Source organism: Carassius auratus, chromosome 38 (assembly GCF_003368295.1).
Source record: "Carassius auratus strain Wakin chromosome 38, ASM336829v1, whole genome shotgun sequence".
Lineage (NCBI taxonomy): Eukaryota > Metazoa > Chordata > Actinopteri > Cypriniformes > Cyprinidae > Carassius > Carassius auratus.
The window spans coordinates 7549952-7571229 of record NC_039280.1 but is presented as its reverse complement, the minus strand read 5'-3'; positions in this window follow the sequence as shown (position 1 = coordinate 7571229).

The following is a 21278-nucleotide window of genomic DNA, read 5'->3' as shown; positions in this document are numbered from 1 at the left end:
TTATTTATATATATATCCTTATACATTAAAGTAACAAAAATTAATTGCTTAATGTAACATTTAATGGTCACATTGTGCTCTATCATGAACTCTAGCACTGCTCGGCACTGGAACTTTATCTGCTCTGTAGATCATTTGATTGGATGTATTCGGGGTTTTGAAGAGGGAATGGCCTTTAATTCTTCTAATTAAGAGTTTAGGGCACCAGCTAGGGCCATTCCTGCAGGCGTATCTGTAGGGTGTCCAGCTGTGTGTGCAGCTCGGGGTGAATCAGTTTTCTGGCATGAGCTGAGACTTTCCTGCTTCTGTGTGGCAGGTCTCCATAAAATTCTATCCAGATTTCTCCGTGTTCTTATCATGATGGAGAGGGCCGGTATCCACAGGAGGTCCTCCACTTAACACCAATTTGCCTCTCTGCAGGTGCTCTTTGATGTGGCCATCATAGGGAAGAGGCAGAGAGCCATAAATAAGTGAACTTTCTGAGTTACCCCATCATTACACGGCCACATGGACCGGGCTGAGCAACCTTTCCGGTCCAAAGGTCGTAAACCCACCACAGGCTACACAAACAGGACCATGAAGCAGAGAAAACTTCACCTCACACTAAGTCTGACTAGCTATGACACAAACATGGAATATTTCTTAAAATATTTTGATTAGATTTGGCTTTGTATGTTGATTTGTTTATTCTTTAATGACATCAAATTATATATAACTCTATAGATTTTGTATATGTATTTATATATTAATTTACTATATTCAAACATTTTATATATTTAGATCTTAATTATTATTTTATATATTTTGTTTTTTCAATTTAATGTTATTGTATTTTATTTATTTTTTAATACGTGAAATGTCATATGCAGTGCAATTGGCATTCTCTTAAAAAAAGCCTGCAAATAAATATTGCATGTTCACGATGACAGAAATCCCCAGTCAATGAGGAGAGCTTTCAACGGTTCCTGCCACCAATGAAGCATGCAGAGTAAAACCGTCTACAAAGAGCTTAGCGTTCCATTGCAATCAGTGCCCCTCTTGCTTTAGAAGCAACTTAAAAATCCTGTCATGTTCCCATGTCTTGAAAGGATTATATTGCCAGTTGGCAAGCAGAGGGTGTTGACAAAGGCCTTCCTTTTCAATGAGAAAGACCACTGGCCTCAGCAAAAACCCTAATTTACTCTTACCATACATTACATATTTTTTATGTTGAAAAGTGCTGTGTAATAACAATCACACAAATTTTGCTTTGTACAATACATTGTATGGATGTTCATGGTGTACAAACCCAACAAAAAGTTGGCTCAAAGTCAGTGAGATTTTCCGAAATCCTTTTTTCCGCAACTGATTTAGTTATATTAAAGGGGTTTAAATTAGAATCATGTCTTTTTTTAGCTATTTAATTCCTTAGAAAGTAGGCGAAATGTGTCTGTCTGGCGAGGCTTTGTTGAAAAGTGTTGGTGTTGGCCTGCCGCACACAAAAAGAGCCCTGCTTGTTAGGTTTGAATAAAGAACACCGGAGTGAAATGCAGGGAAAGCACTCCACTGCATCGAGAGGGGTCGTCTCCGGATGCTGACAGAATTCTGTTAACCCCTGACTTGTTTCACAAAAGCGTCCTTTGTAGCAGTAGGCTGGATGTGCGTTTTTGGGGCGCTTCGGGTGAATGTAAAATAAGCCGTCTCCTTTTCTTCCTTTTGGCATTTCTTTCACCCCCCCTGCTTTTATTACACAAAGATCTTTAGATTCAATTTACCTCTGATTCATTTCTATTGAAGCACATTATAATGGTCAAGTAGTTCTGAAATAATCAGCTGTTTTCAGTTGCAGGTCCGCCTTTGAAAAGCAGGCTCAGCTGCGCTGACTTGAATCTCATTAACACATGATAAACATACTGCATAAATGTGTTTGCATAGGAAAATAGTCTAATACACAGTATTCAAAGGCACAATGCGCATGAATGAAACAAAGGTCCAGCTCTAAATTATAAATACTTCCCTTTTTTGTTATGCAAAGCTCAGTTTGAGTAATCTGTGTTTATGTGAGGTAGATTATGAATCCAATTTCTGAGATCCAGCAGGACAAATGGTAAAAACAGTGACTGTGTGTGTCAAGTCCAGCCTGTAAATTTTTACTGGCCAGTTATCTGTAATTTAAACCGCAATCATTATGGAAAGTGCTTTGTATTGAGCAGCCTCACCTGAGACTCATATAAAAACACTTGCTTAGAGAAAGAGAAAGAGTGGTTTAAATATCTAATATAATATATTGTAGGTTTTAAATACAATTTTATATTTAAGACAAGTATACAAATCCAAATCTCTTTGGATTTTTTCATATAATATCTGTTAATAATAATAATGGTAATAATAATTATGTATATAAAAAAATAATATACACATTAATTGATTAATGCCGACAATTATTATATCATTTGTTAATGCAGTTTTTTATAATTATGAAAGTCCGTTGCTCACTGGCTCTGAATACACACAGGCCTTCAGACAAGTCATGGGTCACAGGAGGGGATGCTCCTGAGCAAATTATTTAGGCTAAAAATCAACATTCACAAACCACTGTCCACTGTTATTTTTAATAGGAAAGTATGAGCTCGTAATCATGACTTTATAAGTTGTAAATAGGAAGTTTCCGACAGCACATGAAGACAGCAGAGAAGCGCTTTCACTCAACACAGTGGAGTCGTTTTGATAACTTTGTGGTCTATTATTTTGAGTCATTTATAATATACAATATATTGCTTTACAGATCAATCGCTTTTGTCGCTCAGAAATATTCACGCAATTATGCAGCATGTATCAGAAGATCTGCACTCTGGCGTGGTCAGCGCACACACTCACTGATGTATGGATAACTGAACTGCACTCTTGTCCACCTCTTCCAACCGAGCCAGAGAATGCTAAACAGAACGATCAAACTAGTCAGACGAACCAGGCTTTGGGGGTTAAGATTGCCTAGTGTGAGCATACCCTTATTATTCTCTCGCATCCCAATCACAAAAGTCTCTACCCACATATCAAGGGTTGTCCCACACCGCACTCTGCTGTGATGGGTCCCACGATCATGCAGGTCTCTAATAGGAAGGTGCTTGTTATAATGTTAAGGCTCTGGACTCTGAGCATAACTTGTTTTTCTATAACAAACTATAAAAACGTTAATGTCCTGGCAGTGACAAATAGCTTGTTTTATATTTAATTTTATTACATTAATGTTATAAGTTGAGATTTAGGCTTCAATAAGTATTTTAACTGCTCATATGTAAAATGAACACTGCTGAAAAAAGCACCTTATTTGTTTAAAGTGTTTGCTAACCAAATGTTATTACACTTTTGTTCATATAGCAGTAGGCCTACTTTTAATTAAGTGCACAATACACTACTTTTGAATTAGTGCTGTCAAACAATTAATCACATCCAAAATAAAAGTTTTTGTTTACATAATATATGTAAGTTATATTTTTTGTATATTCAATATGCTTACATATAAATTATGTAAATATATACATATAAATATGTTCTAAATATATACTGTATGAGTGTATCTATCTATCTATCTATATATATATATATATATATATATATATATCATCTGTGATTTAATCACAATTATATAATTATTATTATTATTATCATTATTATTATTAACAGATATTCTATGAAAAAAATCCAAAGAGTTTTGGATTTGTATATTTCTTTTAAAAATAAATTTGTATTTAAAACATACAAGTCTATAACATGATTAAAACATGATAAATCTATACATATTTATACAAAGATTTTAAAGAAACAAAGAAGATAATACTTTTTCAAATAATGTTTATAATAATAATAGTTTTTCAAAGAGTTAATTAAAATTATTTATTTTGGGGGGGGGGGACTTAACTTAATTTAAGAAATATATCTGAGAAGCAAACTGTTTTGCTTCTCAGATGAATGTCTTGTTTTTATTGTAAACTACATTTAAGTGTATATATTAAATAGCAAATTAGTTTCAACATATTTTACATTTTCCAACAAACCCATTTGATGTATCTCAGTTTTCACGAGTCAGATTGTTGTTTACCATTTAAGACCTGGCATGGTTTTGGAATACCTCTTTTTTTTTTTTGCATTCATAATTATCTTTTATTATGAGTGTAATTTTAACAGCACATGTTATTTAGGCCTTTATGAGCAGCAGCTGAGTGTTTGTGTGTCTGCGTGCCTCCCTGCTGTTCAGGCCTGTGAAAGCTCACCAACCCATCAGCCCTTTTCTCGCGCTCACGACCAAGCTGTGTGCCAGAGGCTGCAGAATGACATGTGCTCGGGGCACAGTGACAGCCTGAGCTCTATCTCCAGATGTATCTCAGATAAGCTTGCCACCTGGTGACAAGCAACAGACAAGTGCTTTGGTAAAAGAGCAGTCTTTCCTATGCCTTCATAAACAGCTATTGATGACAAGGCTTTAAGGAGATGAGGGCTGATAGCACAGATTGTTAAACCAGTGCAGGAAAGAGGTTGTTTTCATCATGGGAGACCTTAAGGGAGTTCAGTGTCTGAATTTACTGTGCAAATGAATACTGGAGTCTTAATATAGCACATTTTTTGTATGCTAACGTACAGAGAAAACAAATGCCTTGGCTGATGTTTTATGTGTGGCTTTAACCTTTAGATTTCATCATACAGTTTTCTGTGTCTCACACATTTTTAAAACCTGTCATATTGTCAATTGTGATTAAAGATGCTATTAAAGTGAGCTCCATAAGTTACTCAGTTTTATGATCAATTCATGTAGTGGTTTATTTCTTTGTTGACGCTGGCGAGAGTTACGGTGTCACAAACAGTTAGATAAACAACCACTGAGAAAACGCACTGAATAAACTTTACTGTTATACTTAACCTAAAAACAACTGTAGATTAACTCTTTGAGTGATTTACAACTTACTTATTCAAATCCAAGAAAAACAATCCTTTTCCATGCATTTTATCCAAGAACTAAAATTTAACAGAAATAGTAGAAGAAAGCCCTTCGTGCCATTTAGAGACTTGAAAGCAGTCGTTTGGCTAGGTTAAGACCTCTGACCCGTGGCTGATGCTATGACTCCGCATGAAATGAAATTTATATTCCCTTAAGGTCCACCAATTCATATTTGTGCAGCTGGCAAGAGTATGATGGAATATGTTATGAGTGTTTGTACAAGTAGGTAATGTAAATGAAAACCAATGTACATTTAAGTGTGGTAAAATTATAAAGGAACATTTTACCTCTCCAGGAAAAACTGTTGTTAATGTGTGTTCTCTTTCACTCAAAGAAAAAAGAAATCGCAAAATACTCATTTGTTTGTCAATTTTTTCTATATTATATATAGTTAAGAATATATAAACATTTTTAACATTAAAAATATTTATTAATTAATAATGTTTAAGTGTGTTTATATATTTATTATAAAACAAGATACAGATTAAGATTTTGTGCATTTAAATGTCTCTGACTTGGTAAAGAGGTTTGCATCTATGCTATATATTCTGATATTCAGCATATTATTGCACAGAAAATCACTAAATATTCAACTTTTCTTTTAGTCACCTGCCAGACATTTAAAATAAATGTATTTTTAAACTACTGACGAGAAGATGACGATTGATCAATAATGTGAAAATCATTCGACTTAACAGACACGATGATGAACATCCACATTGAATGTTCAACATTTCACAGATGTTGTGACTTGCAGTATTGGCTGTCTGAGTGAATTTACCAGGCAGTTGGAGAGGTGTTTGGACTCCACCGTGGCTTGAAAAAGGAGATCCCTAAATGTTGGTGTCACAGAGAGAAGCCTCTGTTTGTGAACCACAGCGAGGCTTCAATTTCCTCCGTAAACTCTGGCAGCCGGAGCAGTCAGCGGGGTCAGCCATTAAACCACATTTAAAGAGGAAAGGAATGCTAAGAGACTGAGAGATGTTAGCATTCTTCTGTCTTTGACTCAGAGTGGATCTGTCGAAATCTGATCGTTTTACAGCTCAGAGAACGAGACAAGCTTTTAACACCACTACTGCTTTGCGTCTTGTCAGTCAGTGAACCAAATCCTGAGGGTCATCACTGAATGGTTAATGCCATGTTTTTTTTTTTTTTTTTGCTATGCTTGACAACATTCTCTTGCTTTACCTCTTAGAGGAGTATGCCACTGTGTGCTTCATTTACCATCATTTGTAGTTTCTAGTTCCTCACAACTCCTAAGCATACCTTAAATAAAAGGCATTAAAAGTGATCATTACCATGTAATTTCAAGTATAGATGTCACTTAGTTGTTTATAAGCATCTTTTAGGGGTCTATTGGAGACTATATAGCCTATATAAAGTTTCAGAGCAAAAGGCACCATGGGTAGAGGTTGATCACTTCATCACATCAGGGTGGGATGAGCATGGCTGCTGGCTGTTTTATAGTCACATAAAAACCACATGTAGAAATAAGCCTCATTAATGGGCAGAACTGTCATCTTTCTTGAGTGTTGAGGTTCACTCATTTGTACAAAGGATCATTGTGGATCTCAAAGATTAAAGGGATGTAATTATGCACAAACCACATTGAACAAACCATTGATAGATTACTTTCATGGTTTTTAGACCTTTTATCTAAATGATGTGTTTGTAACCAATGTAACCTATACTATTTTGTCTTCATAAAAAAATATAATTCATTGTTTGATGTTACTAGAAGGACAGACAGACAGATATTTACATTCTTGAACAGGTTTAAACAACTTTAAATGCCAGTGAGAGCAATAAAGATTCCAAACTGCAATCAGCATTCATATAACCATAAATTATTATGTATCTGCATGGGCCAGCTGTGCCTTTCTTAACCTGGGTGAGAGAAAAACAATTAGGCCTGGTCCCCGCGTGGAGCACTGGGTCTTGGTTAATGGCTAACATCCTGCAGGCTGTGATCTCACATCCTCCAGAGATCCCTGGCCATTATTCAAAGGGGTTGAGGGGCCGCAGGGCCAGGACACAGGTCAGGGGCCTCCTGGTGCATTGGTAAGGTAAGCACTGATAGAAAGGGACTACAAGTGAAATATCAGCACATTCTCGTTTGGTGTATCCAGTGTTGGGTGTAATGTGTTACTATAATTAAACTATACTTATCCACTGAAAAAGTTAAGTAAGGGATTACTGCTCATTTTTAGGTAATTTAATTACAGTTACTTATGAAGTACTTGCATTACATACAGTAAATAATTTTAACAGTTCTAAAATCAATATTGAATTTGAAATCTAAATTTACCGTCTAAAGATAAAATTGAATGCAGAGTATTTAACCCTCTGCTCACCAGTGTGTTCACTTTCAGTTTTTCCTGATTCACAAAGAAACCTTAAATTCTCCGATACATATAAGATTAAAATCATTCAAAGAGATAAAAGAAATATGTCTATAGAAAGCCAACTTCAAATCGAAAACTACAAAACGAAAGTCTTCCCCGTATCTGAGTTTTAAGTGTCTAATTTTATATGAACAAATTCAAACCGAAAATGAATATAATCTGATTATGTAATCCATATGAAACTCAAGCGAGGTCATAGGCGGAGGTTGAACCAGCTCCAGGGTCAGGCTAAAAGCAACCAAATGTATTAAACCTCAGAAAACCTTCTCTTTAGGCAACTGCCAGACATGGGTGTCATGTAGGCTAATAACATATGTTTAATGGTACTGAATTTGTATTGAATGTGATTACAATTTAATAAAAACATTAGAAATTTATAATTAGGCTCTATAAGGTTTCCTTTCCATGGTTATTCAAACAGCAAATAAACTATAGCTAACGTTATATAGAAATTAACTGACATTATCACTTACTTCAGAGGCGTCATGTCCATTCAAAGTGAGGGGGCACGTGATTCTTCACACACCATTCTTTAGATCTTATGAATGCAATGGCCATTTATGTCATTTTTTTATGTTAAAGTGTTATTTTGTTACATAAACGTATGAATTTTACTAGTTTGGCTTTTCTTGCCAAATTGAAATGTATTGTTTAACTTTTCTTATAATGAATAATTAAGTTACTCATTGAGAAATTAGTAAAGTACTTTAAATACAACATTAATGATGTAATAGTAATTAATTACTTTTTGAACGTAACTTACACAACACTGGGTACATCTTAGGTTTGTTTTGGAAAAACCCTCGAATTTGGTATTAGGAAAGTAAATACTGTGTATGTTTTTGGAAAAGGTAGAAAGAAAAAAAAAAGAAAATTGTGTATGTTTTTGGAAAAGGTAGAAGCACAAATATCTACATAATAATCAATATGTGTGACATGGCATGGCATTTTACTGCATCTAGTGTTCATTTCATCTGGACACTGCAGAGAACTGTGTATGTTTTTGGACAATGTAGGTAGCCTAGGTTGGATTTAAAACTGCAAGTTGAGATGGATTGGATAGGAGTGCCATGCTTTAAAAAAAACAAATTCTCTTTTATTTAAATTTTTTTTTAATGTCTTTACAGTCTTGAAGCAGTCCAAATCATGTATAAAGTATTGGAGAGGTATAGGATATTGCGGCTTGTCAATCTAAAGTTTGGTTTAAATATTGTAAGCGTGAAGCCCTTTGTGTTTTTACATTCATAGCGTGTGACAGGCTGATTATTACATTATCACAGTCCAGCAGAATTCATGGCTGAAAAGAGAGTAGTTTTCCCATGAAGGAGACAAAATCCATGCGATGTTGGATTTGTCTGAGAAGTGTTTGGCAAAAATGCGTCAGCAGACATCCCAGATAAGACAGATGGAGAACATTTGTCAGAGAGACTTAATATGGAAATGTCTGCTTTGTAACTTGTGTTTACAAAAGTTTTTATAGTCATTTAGCATTTAAAGACAAAATCAGCACACATATGGTGTACTATCACAACAGTTTATCACATCTGGAATGACGTAAACACAAAATTATATGAACTGAAACACATTTGGAATATTTACTGTAACTTTTTGGGCTTATGGATATAAAAAGTGTCTAGACTCTATAAATATGCTATTAATTGCACTTTTATATTCCAATAGGTACTGTGAATAAATCATTTTGACTTTGATAAGTATGATGTGGCAGCTCAGATGTGATTTAAAACACTCACAGCTGTTAAATGTGTTTTAAAATTCATCTGGTTTCAATCAATACATACAAATTATCACCTGAAAACACCATTTAATCTTAATCAAAGCTTTGCTGACATGACCACACAGCCTTGCAGGACTTCTGTTCCTCTGTGGGAAGACACTGGGCTCCTGTGGTAACATTAAAACCACCTACTATAGGATGCAGGAATAAACCTTTACTTTGACATTGAAATAACAGCAGAACATGGCCAATGTTTACCTATACCATGTGTAATAATAAGGATTCATTCCCCAGTGGCTCATCTTTGAAAGCTTTTGTTTGTCATTCTGCTCAGCTGGGCTCTGCAGGAGTGTGAGAGAAGAGCTGCCGATGGCCACACCGCTGCCTTGGCTCCATACGCTTGTTCTTGTCTGTTTGTTTCTTTTGGCTCCCCGTCCATTTATCCTGCCGGTGCTTAAATCCGTGTTTTCAAACTTATATTGCAGGTGGGAGTTCTTTTTTGGCACGTGTTCAGTGCTCCGTCTGTGAAAACAAGAGTTTAACTGTAGCTGTTGGCTCTGCCATATCATCAGCTTGTGGCACATTAATGGTTCACCAGTACAGTATGTTCGATAATTTAAAGTTCTAAAAAAAAATTAAGGAAAGGGAAGGCATAAAAAATGTATTTATGGTCCATCAAAGTGCAAATACTTGTGGTTATTAAGGTCATTTAGGACTAGAAACTACAACACTCAGAAGTTGTAAGAGTGTTTGCTAATCAAATAACAATTTGTGTTTTATAGGGTGCTCGAGAAAAACCTCAAGGGTTTGTCATTCCCTCATATTTGCTTGACTGAGTTTAAATGGGACTTGGATGCCAGACAGTGATTTTTTTTTTTTGTTGTTTGTTTGTTTGTTTGATTGTTTTAATTTCATAATCCTGGGCATGAAATCAAAAATCTGTAAGTAATGATCTACTTTCCGGAGAATGGGTTGAAGCAACCTTATTCTGTGGAAATATGTCCAGTTTACCCCAACATAAGCAAACGTTGACGGCCATCACAACATCCGCGATCAGAGTTCACTGCCTTTTCAGGGTCAGAAAGTTGTCCTCTCGAGGAAGCCACTCACCTCTTTTGTCAAGTCATTCATATTTAGTTTCCTGTTTTGATTGTAAGAATGATTATGTTTTATGCCTAGGACATCGGTGTTCATGGCACACAGGGTTATAGAGCTTTGGGGGTTTTGTTTTTCCGAAAAACAATGCAGCGCTTTAAGAATTATGACTTTTCAAGTCTTTGTAACGGTATTCATACAATGACTGAAAGGAAGGGGAAAGTCTTTTTAACACTTAGTAATATAATAAAAACACAACAGGAACCAAATGGATAGGATAGGATAGGATAGGATAGGATAGGATAGGATAGGATAGGATAGGTTAGGTCCCACTCACTTATCTGTAACAGGGTTGAGGAGTGTTATGGTAAACAGAGCATCAGTGCTTGATGGACATAATGGATTATGTTGTGTTTCATGTAATGCTTATGCAGTGACATCTCCCATCTGTCTCTTTACAGAACCATAACATTTGAAGAGCAACAATCTGTAAGCTTCTATAGACCCAGATCTCGGCTCAGAACTTAAAATATCAGGATATAAGACAAAAACGTGCTTAAATCTCTGAAACATTTGTTATTTATTACGAATTCATGGCAGACAAGGAAAATATCTCGAAAATAGGCTACTGCTTTAATTCAGCTGTGTTCCACTAAACATAATGTAAAGCTCTCCAACAAAACTTGTTTTACATACCAAATCTTATTAGATGACCTCGTCATATAACAGGAACCGCTATGGTTAGGGTTACATCAAGAGCCTGAAAGCAGCAGTTCCCTTCAGAGTAAGGAGTCTGGGGTTGTTTCCAAACATAAACTCAAAGGCAATATGAGAAATTCATCCTCTTCTGATCCTTTTTCTTTCACTTCATTTTTAAAGAATTCTGGTGAAGAGAAATGTGTAATGAAAGCCATGCAGCACTCTTGGTCTGTGCCCAAACACCTTTTATGAGCCTGGTGTTTTCCATTATTTTGATATAATGCTTGCGTAATCTCATCTGTAATTTATGAGCCTAAGATGAAAAATTAACCAAACCTCTTCTGGTTATCACTGTATTTTGTTTGGATTTGGTCACTTTGCCAGTATACCATATAGACTTGTGTTCATTTAGGATTGGTAAAACTACCATTACTGTGTTGATCTCATTACACTTGTTTCAACTGTCAATGCAAGCTGCATTTTATTAACAAAGTCTTCATTCATTACACCATAGTCTTTCTTTTTCTTTTTCATTGATTTGTCACTGCTCACACTGTAGGTTTTGACTGTTCCTTTCATTAAGGGAAAATGCTTCATTATAGATTCATAGCCAGTATTTGGTTTTTCAGGCTTCTAAAAAAAACCCCACAAATTCTTTTTTATAATGTAATTTTAGATTATAATCTGTTTGCAGTCATATGAGTTACATGTTTGAGTATTATAATGTTAAATGTCCTGTCAAGTGTGGCGTAATGCCAAATTCTTGTGCAAGCCTCATCATGGTCTCCTTTCACTTTTCTTAAACTCTACATGCTGTGTTTTCATACCAAACCTACCTTTTATTTGCATGGGTGTTTCTGACATACTGTTTAATTTTACCTCTGGCCCAAAACACTTGTCTTACAACTTTTTGGGAGCATAATGCATCCTGTTTGCCATTAAACTGTCTTTGAGCAAAGTCACTCTAGGTTAACAGGAAGCAAATTAAGCTAATACATTGTTTAGGTGAGGCAGTAAAGCAGTCTGGTAAATTACCTTTCAGATCCTGATTAATTGCTACATGCAATCTGAATTCTGGACCACCACTGAGCCATGACAGAATTCACTGAGCTCTATTCAGAAATGTTCAGTCTCTAAAGACAGCCAGACTGGCAGAGCAACTGTGCTGGTGACTGCCAGCTGCCGCTGACTTTAGCAGGCTCCAGTCTGGCTCATGCATGATCCATAAAATTCACAACATACAGCCAAATGAAGTGGGTAAAAATGGGCCAGGAGGTTCCTTATGTTCAGGCTTTATTGGTATAGCACTTCAGGGTCAAGTGGGTTATTATGAGAGCGTATACTCTTTATGTGCACTGGCCGTTTTTGAGAAATAAAGATGTAATACTGGTGCAACAGTTGGTTACATGATTACAGATTACAGCTATAATTGTAATGACAGGGATTTGGCAACCTCACAGGTGAATTATGGTTTAAGAGATGTCGTACACTTGGGTCCTAATCAACTTTCTGCTGAGCTAGTAATGCACTACAAATGGTAAAGAGAGAGCGTCACAGTCTGAAAAGTCTCCAAAGGGGGGCAGTGTAGCTCTCAGATAAACAGCAATTTGCTTTTACCTGCAAATTACAGCTACATTTAATTTTTTGGATCGTTTAATAAATGCACATTAATCATTGCTTTTGTTTGTGGAAGCAGCCCTTTTGTCTGATAGTTGATGGCAATTAAACTGTTGGATTGTATTACATTCTTCCACACAAAAAGCTGTTCATTTATGCTCATTAATCTCTCTGACACATCAGTCCAATGACAGAAACCTGGCTCATTACAGTCTTCCATGACTCTCTTTTAATCCAAGACTTCAGAAGTCTGCCCACAGTTAATTGGCTCATTTATCATCACTATCTGTAATGTGACTGGTGCAAGACAAGGTGCAATAAAGAATAAACATGCAACATCTCTTCAAAATCCACTTGTTAAAGTCATTCTGTCTGGTGGGATTCAATTATTCAGACACATTCCAATATGTCTTTGCTATATATAATTGCTAGTCCTATGTCAATAGTTCTTCAGAAATACACCACCACACATTTCTGAACAAGCAAAGCGAGATCTGCTTTAGTAAAACCCTATTAGTCATTACTCAAAAAATAAAATAGTTTAGGTTTTTTTACTATGGGTCTTCTATTTTAGAAACATATGGCAGTGATCTTTCTCTTCACAAACACATTCAAACAAAAGTCTACGGAGGCTGTTTCTGAAAGATATGGATGGCATAATTCTGTATAACATATCATCTTGCTAATTCAGTGCTGCTCAAATTATTTCCTCTTCTTTAAGAAATACATAAGCCTATTTTTATTTGTAAGTGTATTACAGTGCAGTTTCTGGCTTAGTGAAATATTGAATTCCACATAATTCTTCTTCATAAGAAAAACGATCACAGTAAGAGAAAAGATCTATGGGCTTTTCCTCACGGCTAGAATCTCTCCTCCATTTCCTTTTTTGAGAGATTGATGCTACTCCTCTGACACACACGGCCTTCCTTAGACATAGCTAGCCAGGTATAAATGACTTTGGTGAAATATATACATTTTCTAAAAAGAAGATAAAACCTTGTGGTGTTCATTTCAGCTTTTAGTGCTGGAATGACATGTCTGGAAATGATTAGCTTAAAATGTTTGCGACCACTATTGAAAATTTTTATTACAAATTATTACATTTTTATCTAATAAAAACATTTAAAGAAAAAATTGATTGAGAACGTTAACATTTGTTAATTTCTAGGTTTAAGAGTGGTCTTGGACTTTTGAACCCCCTGTGTATGTTTTGCATTATATATATATATATATATATATATATATATATATATATATATATATATGCAATTTCCCTATTATATATTATATTTTTGCATTAAAGTGCAATGAAGGTTGTTAGTAATTGCTCAATTTCTGCAATCATCAGTGTATGAAATTAAAATGATATTACTTTAAGATGACTTTCATTGTGCTTGCCTTTATTTGAGTCCATCATTTATATTCCATTTGTCAGAAGAACAGATGTCTTCATTTAAAAGTAAAGCCCTGACTGACATAATGATGAGCTTACCATCTTGCATAAAAACTGTAATAATTTCCTGCACTCTTCAAAATCAGAGCAAAAAATAAAAACAAAGTCAGAAGGTGCAGGAGCAGTCCTTGTTATAACAGACAGGGAACGTTTCAGATGTCAAATGCTATGAAAAATTCCTCTGGTGTCCTTCAACTCAATCTACTGGGACGTTGAGGAGTAGATGTGGTACTCTCCTTTTAACTGGAGTAAATCAGCCCTGAGATAGGCATGTGTGTGCACCCGAAGCGCTCTTCTGGCTCTCTCATGGATTGTCATGATGCTAAGAACCCCTAAATGTGATAGTCTGAAGTTTAGCAAAGATTCATATTGTACGGAAGACATGCAATGCCTGCTCTTGTCAGGATTGCTGATAAAACACCGCCAATTTGTTTTATATGGTGATCTAATAGATCCCAGCTGCAGGATATTAGTCTTGTGTGTCCTTCACAAGGACATACTCATCAGCACGACAGGCTCTGCAGTCATCCACATGGGCTTTTTCTAATCCAGCTGAAGTGCAGCGAGGGCCCCACAGAAACACCATGGTTGTCAGGCTCTATCTCCGCTCCTAGAGTTTTATGAAGCACTGCTTAGAGGAACAAAGAGTGGAGCAATCAGAAATAATGAGAGGGGCTCAGGCCAATAACTCACTAAAGCTGAGGATCACCCAGAGATTAAATGACAAGAATTTGAGCACAGGGCCCATCTAGTGTGCAAACAGTCCTGATACACCTTTGCAGCAAAGGTTTGCAATCCAAATTTGAGTATGGTACATGGCACAACATATATCATTAATATCATAAGTGCACGCTTAAGATATGACTTCAATTTTGTAGACACCCCCCCCCCCCCCGCCACCACCACCACCACCACACACACATTTAGTTAAATTAAAGTGTGCACTTAAATTATTAAGGAAATGTATAACATGGTTATTTTACATCCACATGTATTTATATATTTATTTTGTTTGTGTGTGTCTGAGATTAAGTGCACACTTTATGGTAATTATGATACACGTTTAGCAGATTAATAATATCATAAATGCACACTTAAGTTATGACTGCTCTTTACTTAAGTTAAATTAAAATGTTGGAATATGAATACAATTTTTAATATTATTATTTTAGATTCATGTTTGGGAAATAATTATTTGTCCGTCCGTCCGTCCGTCCGTCCATCTATTCATCTATCACTTAATAGACACTTTTTACAATTCACTTTTTTCTTAAAGACTATAAATGGAAATATATAGCAGCTCCTATATTTTAGGAAGATGTAGATGCAATTGTTAGTAATCATATTCATAGATCAACATTATTTGTTATAATGTGCTGGATTCGTTTTGCTGAACAGATGTTTTTTGTGTATTTATATAATTTTTCCCAGTTTTATTGTATTTCAAGATTTGCGTAACAGCATGAAACTATGACTTCAGTTTCTTGTAATTAGATTACTTTCTTCTTTACTAACACATAACAGGAATCAGTTCTCTTTCCCAGTATGAACTGACTCATCAGATAAGCCACCCTAAAACCTTCAGAATCCAGCTGTACCCGCAAGGGACTCATGGGTAATTTATTTTGTGATCCTTTTGGACTGGGAAATGGCAGAGATGAAATAGGTTCTTTAGTCCAGGATCAGTTATGCTCTCTACTATCTTATCAGAGTATAGCTGTGTTTTGGAGATCCCGGCAATCGACTGTAACAAGGACAGTTTGAGATGGTGTTTCTGACTCACAGCTGGAGCTCTGTGGCTCCTTCCAGCATGAAGCTACACAGACTCCACTGATGCTCCTGCTGTCATCAGCTGATGCCACCACTCCTCTGACCTCATTTATCATCTCCCTCAAAAGGCAAAGGTCAATGTCCTATTTCTGCATCCTCGCAGTGTTTCTCATGAATGATCACACGAAACATATTCCTGTTAGTGGAGTCTGAAAATAGGGCAATACACAAAACTTTGATGAAAGCCATAGAAAAAAAGAAGAAAAAGAACGCAGTTTCCCCTGCAGCCACACAGTGTCAGTGTTGCCATCAAATTTGTTACTAACGGTGTGTCTCGAGGCATAAAGCTTGGGTTTTTTCACTTGATTTAGATTTAAATGAAGATACTTTTTTTCTGATCAGGTTTCAAGTTGCATGTCATATCGAATGATCTTGAACAAATGAGCTTTAGTAATGACTAAGCAAATAATTAGTGACTGCAATGCTCATGTTCACACTTCTCATTAGAAATAAAGTCAATATGAAAGTGGAACTTTTTTGTGCATAAATTAATATTTTAGTTCATTTATGTTATTTTGAACTTAGAAAATGTTTCTTCAACACTAAATCAGCATATTAGAAAGATTTCTGAATGTGACACTGAAGACTGCCGAAATTCAGTTTTGATATCACACATATTTTAAATTGTAATAATATTTTAATAATCCCAACACGTTGTAATAATCACAATGTTTGAGATTTTACCATATTTTGAGTCAGATAAATGCACTCTTGTTGACTTCAAGAACATAAAAAATATTACCAACCCCAAAACATTTGAACAGTAGTGCATTTATATTAAAAATAATAAAATAAAGCAAATTATTATTTTAACTGCTGAAATGCAACCATGGGGCTTTCCATCTTTCAGACAAACCCTTTGTGCATGTGATCTTGTACAGCATAAAAATAGAAAAAAGGGATCAGTATTTAGTGATCAGTCATCTTGATATTATTTACTTAAAGCACAAGACCTTCTGAAAAATGAGCTTTCTCTTCACTTCATGTTGCAACAAAAGCAAATGTCTTTCTGAATGCAGAGAAGTTTGATGTTGAACAAGAATACATCTCATGAGATGTTTATAAAGCCAGATAAAATTGCCATTGTAATCAAGATTAAATGTACCCCAGTAGGCCGTGATGAATAACAGCTCCATGGCAGATATCTCATTATAGAATGGGAAACGAGGGGGAGTCCAGAAACACACATTAAACAATATGGTTCATCTACAGCTTCATATTTTCCTGTAACTTATTGCAGATCACCTCTTTTTTAAAATCTAAATATCATATTTTAACTTAAATTCTACAAATCATGATTAAATCACTGCTTGCAAAACACAGAGTTCTGTCCTCTTGTCATTACAACAGCAGGCTGGGGAATTCCAACAGCTCGCAGTGATCCCGCACATATGATTACACAATTACACATAGGGGTCTGATGAAATGTTGTGTTATAACTGACTGCTATACCATGACACCTTATCAAGCTCATTAACACCATCGTCGCCATTAAATGGTGTGCTGTAGATTTGCTTTAGAAAAGGTCTGTCAGCTTTGTGCTAGCAAGATAAATGGCTCTGTGGCATGTGTGATGTTTGTACTCCACTAAAGATACGATTTTTTTTCTTGTTGATGTAAAGAAAAATATCAAGTGCCGCAAAAGGCCTTCAAATTTCATATATCACTCCCAATGGGAGTCATTCACACCGAGCATGTGTTTATGTATGAATGGGACAAATTTCAAGGCCATTAATGTGATAAAAGAGAATGCTTGGAGAGCATGATTTAGGGGTCACTTTGACTCAGCAATGCATGTATTAGCCAGTAAGCATCAGTCTTTACATCATCACAGCTCAGTGAGGTTCAGCTCTGACTAAAATAATTATTATGTGTCCTTGCAGATAAAACCCAGACATGTTGCAGCCATAGATACAAACCAAAACCTTAATGCCAAGTATTTATATTGATTTCTGGTTTAATGTTCTTTAGGAACACGTAATTGATATTTATCTGCTGTGTTGTTTTATTCTCGTTGTCATAATGGCATATGGTTGGCATGACATAAAAATCCATCCTGTCTATTTTCTAGATGCATTTTGTTGATCTTATTGTGAATGATTGTTCCATGCGTGCATTTTAGAATTTTTTTGGACCTATTTTTGTTTAATCAAAATGTCAGAACTTGAATAGCTTTAAACAAACTTACTTGTTCCTATGTTTGTTAAGCCAACCTTTCAGTTCATCAGTGTCTTTTGTTTAGATTTTTATATATATATATATATATATATATATATATATATATATATATATATATATATATATATTCTAAATCATTTATTATGGTACCAGATTCTGTTTGCATTATTTAGTCTATATAGTTCCCATAGCATGCAGTAACATGACATTTTCACTAGCTGCAAATGTTATTTATTTTTCACTTGCACTGTTTATCATATAGCACTGGAGTGGTCAAAAGGTTAAAAGATGTTCTGGTGGTAAAGTTAATCTATGACACTTTTTCTGCGTGGCATGCATTTTATTTTACATGGATAACAGCTCTATGCTGTGAGCTTGAAAGATGCAAGTAGTACAAAGAGAGTCACAGCTAGAAATGCACTGAGTGGATACATTTACATTTGCATCTATTCATTTAGTAAACGCATTCATCCAAAGCAACAAACAAATGACACAATCAATTCATCGCAAGAAACAATACTACTATTATGCTGTCTTAACAAAATCAACATAATAAACTAGAGTAAACTAAGGTTAGGGCTTTTTCAACATCACAGAGACCAATATTTCCAAATTCGGCTTTTAAACTACACCCACTGCAGTAAACTCAGCTCAGATCATCATATTCCTATAAGCCATATTGCCATGTCTTTCATAACTTCTTGGACTTTCGCTTTGGCAGATGATAAAAAATCCCTCAAATCTCTGACTCTAATTCTTTGTGATTTTATGTTTTGTTGTTATATTATTTATTAGATGTTGTATTTGTAAGGAGCCACATTCCATATATATATAATATATATATATATATATATTAGAGAGAGAGAGAGAGAGAAGAGAGAGAGAGAGAGAGAGAAGAGAGAGAGAGAGAGAGAGAGAGATTTTGTTAATACAATTTTCTGATTAAGTTATTCATTTAGTTTTATTGGTCAGTGAATAAATTCACAGTCTGAATCAAGAAACCTAGCACAAAAATGCACACCCATACCTGGATTAATATGCAGCTAATCTGGGAAACAGTTGATCCAGGCCAGAAAAACAAAGGTAGCCTTGTTCTAATGTTAGGGGATTACATTTTTCCTCTTAGCAGGAGTCAACTTGGACATCAGAGTTGTAAATTAGAGCAGAACTCTCCAAGTGTTTGCCAAGATAGCCTATTTGACTCTGGACAGTATAAGATGTATAGTACATAATGTCTCCTCCAGGGCCTCAGTTAACTGAGAACTGAAGTCATTTCATCTGTTGGTGCAGAGTCCCTCTTTTGTCCTCTGAATGTCCAGGTCAAATAGACCTAAAGACTTTACATTTCACATCTGTACTTTTTTCCATTTACTCCCACATATCCCCTGTTATTGCTGCTTATTTATGAAGATCCAGGTTGTGTTTTTTAAAATGATGAGCGGGCCAGCGAGGTATTTAACCTCAGAGACTGTGTGCTGAGGAAGTTATGACATTGATAGTCTCTTTTATAGACCATGAATTTCTCTACAATTGTGTTCAGTAATGTTGTAATGGCTGTCAAGTGTATATGTACATGTGCATTCCATGATATGGTGCATTTTGTTGTCCTACGACTTGTATTTAAAGCATTAACACAAAACACATGACTTTTCATGTTAGATATTATAGATATATTTGATATTATGGTTAACAGAAAATAAATGTCATATTTTGACAATCTATTTGATTTGAAATTTTAAAAAAAATTAAAAAACACTTTTCTAGCTTAACCCCGTTTTCCATTCCGGTATTGATTTGTTTTTAATCATGTTTGACCCTGGACCATAAAACCAGTCTTGGTCACTGGGGTTTATTTGCAGCAATAGGCAAAAATACATTGCATGGGTCAAAACTATAGATTTTTCTTTTATGCCAAAAATCATTAGAATATTAAGTAAAGATCATGTTCAATGCAGTTATTTGGTAAATATCCTACCATAAATATATCCAAACTTAATTTTTGATTGGTAATATAGCATTGCTAAAACTTAATTTGGACAACTTTAAAGATGATTTTCATATTTAGATTTTTTTTCAACCTCAGATTCAGATATTGAAATAGTTGTATCTCAGTCAAATATTGTCAGATTCTAACAACCATACATCAATGGAAAGCTTGTTTATTCAGCTTTCATGGGATGTATAAATCTCAATTTCTAAAAATTGACACTTGTATATGTATTTTTAAATCAATAAATGTAATAGATGCCCCTTACTGTGTCATGCTGTCATGCGGGGTGCACTGTGTTCTAATCAATTGTGATCTGTTATGACTGAGAAAAGTCTGACCTTTGACACAGGTAACTAAAGGACTGGGAAGATATGGTGTCCTGTTCAGTGTGTCTGCTGAGAGAATGATAACATCTGTCTTGTGTCAGGATTGGACTATGAAAGTACTGCTGCTTCTCAACATTAATCATCTGGATCAGGACGGGGGCTTATCGAGTTGACGTTGGAGACCCCTCCATGTACATTACTTTGTAAAAGCACATCTGACCTTGGCCAAGGACAATTTTGATTAATTGGCTGATTGGCTGAAGGTAATTTAATTTGAATATGTCCCTCAGCAGCTGTAAAGGGATGGAGGGTGGAATACCTCCTCATGAAGGTCACACTGCTCATAACCTCTAAGTGTCCTGCAACAGGCTTGTGTGCAGAAGTGTGCAGTTATGTGTGTATGTGTGCGTGTCTGAGAGAGTTTTCCCTCAGGAAACATGCCTTATTTGTGCTCTATGCTAGTGCCTATTCAGGTAATCTTTAACTGTAAAGTTTTTTTGTTGTTTTGTCCCCTCACCTTGAGTAGAGGTGGAATGCAGCAGAACAAGCAGAGGGTGGTCAGTGTTTAGGTTTTAGTTTCTATGTTAGGCTGATTACTAGGTAAAATCTGCACTGGGACGCCCTCCTGTTTAGGCGAGGAGATTTCTACCATGTACTGCCGTCCTCGCACAAAGTTTTGACTCGAAACTATTAATAAATTAACTATCAATAGAGAACTTTAACTATCAACAAATGTTCTAAAGGAAAAAAACCTTTTCATTTTGGCAATGAAGAGCTCAGCTTTGTGGGTTTTAGTGGAATGTGAGCAGAGTTCTTGGCATCTCGACTGCTGCAGGTAGGACTGTGTCTTTGCTGTTCTTTCGTAGGCCATTGTTTGATTTGAAGTGCTATACATAACAAATATAAAAATATCAAGGAACATGTATAGTAGTCATTGCAATTTTGACCTCGTGATAGAAGTGTAGAATTCTAAAATGT